Raw genomic sequence first — 2,927 nt, 5'->3', positions numbered from 1 at the left:
GTATTGATTCTAATATAAAAAACTTATCATTGAACCGTAAATGTTTTCGGTAAGATATATAGACCATGTATTGATTCCAATATAAAAAACTTATCATTGAACCTTAAATGTTTTCGGTAAGATATATAGACCATGTATTGATTCCAATATAAAAAACTTATCATTAAACCTTAAATGTTTTCGGTAAGATATATAGACCATGTATTGATTCCAATATAATAAAACTTATCATGGAACCGTAAATGTTTTCGGTAAGATATATAGACCCCAAACAAATCTTCCAAAACATACCGCTTATCACAAAACCAACACATAGTTTTAAATTTAAAACCCTCAATCCTCCAGTGGGCCTAGAAGTTAACTCTAAACACATATATCATATTAGAATCAATAGATGGTTTATATGTGTGTTACCGAAAAACATTTACGGTTCAATGATAATTTTTTTATATTAGAATCAATACATGGTCTATATATCTTACCGAAAACATTTAAGGTTTAATGATAAGTTTTTTATATTGGAATCAATACATGGTCTATATATCTTACTACTTATCTCTTCATAGTATTTATGTTAGGTTTTAATTCTTCGTGTTTACATTATCAATATTGTGATGTGTGCAGTAAGTATTACCCTTTATTGACATACTTAAAACTAACTTATAAGGCTAAGACTCGTGTTATAATCCTGTCTGATAGTACACTCGTCTTGTAATGTGATTGTCGCGGGTTCGCTTTTTTAGGCATTATAGTGTGATGGCCATTTCCTCTATTCGTTTGTAAAGAGCAGCCCAAGAGTTGGCGGTGGGTGTTGTTGATTAGTTGCCTTCCATCTGGTCTCTCGCTTAAAAATTAGGGACGGCTAGCGCAGATAGCCTTCGATTAGCATTCTTTGCACGAAATTCGAACTAAACAAATTAAGACTCATGTTGTATGTGCTTCATTACGGTACTGTTACGACAGCGGAAGTCACGCGATTCTGGGAGCATGCGCGCTGGAGTTTCTCAAAGGATCATGAATTATCGAGGAACCCCGCGAATGTCTGAGTGTTTGCCAGACGACCTCTTTTTTAGTATATAAGCTCGGCAAATAAATAGATTGAAAGCTAGTTATGCAGATATATCGAAGAGATAGATAATTGAGTCAAGCGAACAGTAGGCACTGTAAGTAAAGTGTGTAAATCACTGTGATTTATAGTGTGTGTTATAAATGTTGTTAAGTGTATTACAAAGTTTGTATCGAGAAAGAATAAACCAGTTTTAATCAAGAAAGGACTTGTATTGCTGAAGTTTCTCGGAAAGAATTTATACCGGAAATTAACAAACAAGCAGATACATAACAGTTAGAACTGTTAAGAATTAATCAGTTTACTTGACTCAAGAACTTGTTGGAACTGTTAAGAATTATTCAGTTCACTTGACTCGAGAACTGGTTAGAACTGTTAAGAATTAATCAGTTTACTTGACTCGAGAACTTGTTGGAACTGTTAAGAATTATTCAGTTCACTTGACTCGAGAACTGGTTAGAACTGTTAAGAATTAATCAGTTTACTTGACTAGAGAACTGGTTAGAACTGTTAAGAATTAATCAGTTTACATGATTCGAGAACTGGTTAGAACTGTTGAGAGCTAATCAGTTTACTTGCTTCAAGATATTGTTAGAACTGTTAAGAACTAATCAGTTTACTTGACCCGAGAACTGACTAGAAATGTTAAAGAGTTAGTTTATTTGACTGGAGAATTGGTTAGAACTGGTAATAATTAATCAGTTTACTTGACTCGAGAACTGGTGAGAGCTGTTAAGAGTGTCAGTTTATATGACTAGAGAACTGGTTAGAACTGTTAAGAGTTAGTCAGTTTATATGACTCGAGAACTGGTTAGAACTGTTAAGAAGTAATCTGTTTACTTGACTCGTTTAATAGTATACGTGACCCGAGCGTGGTCTGGTTGTTAGCGTATCGAATTGGAGATCTGATGGTTTCGGGTTCGAGACTGTTGCTACCAAATACGCTTCGCACTTTCAGCTATTGATTCTCTCTTTATCGGGATTCGGTCCATGTTTTTGACCAGGGAGGGTTAGGTTCAGCGTTGACCTCTTCCTCCCTCTCAGGAATTGTTTGAGCTGTTACTGAATCCTACGTAATAACCCTTGTTTCGTTGTTGTATTATTCACAATATGTTAAATGTCCAACTATTGATGCGTTATGACAGTTATACGTTTAAATAACAGCCAATAGGCGGTGGGTGATTCCTATTGGTTGCTTTCATGTGAGAGGCTCGCAGTTGAAAATTAGGGTTAGCTACGTCTGGAAACCATGAGTATTTGACTTTGCCCACCGTGTGTATAAGGTGTCGTTCGAGTAAAGAAAAAAAATAATACGTCACCAAGAGTGATTATCCAATCTGTAGTATCACAAACTAAATCATACATCAAAATGACAGGTTTACCTTATTCTTTGTACGATGGTAATAAAACCTTATCTGTTACCAACATATCATGAGGACGAGATTTATGTATGCTACTCGTAATTGTTTTAACTAATGTATATTTGATATATAGAAAACTAAACAAATAATTAATTGGACCCAACTGTGTCTATGTCGGTGACCTAACGCAATAAAGAAAAACCTTCGAATATGCTCTATCCACGTGGGTAGCGAAAGAGTTAACTATAAGATTTATATGTATAAATTATATGTATTATATGTATAAATTATATGTATTATATGTATAATTTATATGTATTATATGTATACATCAAAACATTTCACGTATATATGTATGATTTGTCGCTAAATTGTTGATACAATTAATTAGGCCTAACATAAGCCGTTCTGTTTTCACTGTTGGACAGATGCAGTGGTTTAACCTTAAGAGAAACTTTTTTCTCACAACTACGTGTTGCTTTGGAGGAGGATTGTTTTTG

Source organism: Limulus polyphemus, unplaced genomic scaffold (genome assembly GCF_000517525.1).
Source record: "Limulus polyphemus unplaced genomic scaffold, Limulus_polyphemus-2.1.2 Scaffold7357, whole genome shotgun sequence".
Lineage (NCBI taxonomy): Eukaryota > Metazoa > Arthropoda > Merostomata > Xiphosura > Limulidae > Limulus > Limulus polyphemus.
This window is presented reverse-complemented; position numbering follows the sequence as displayed.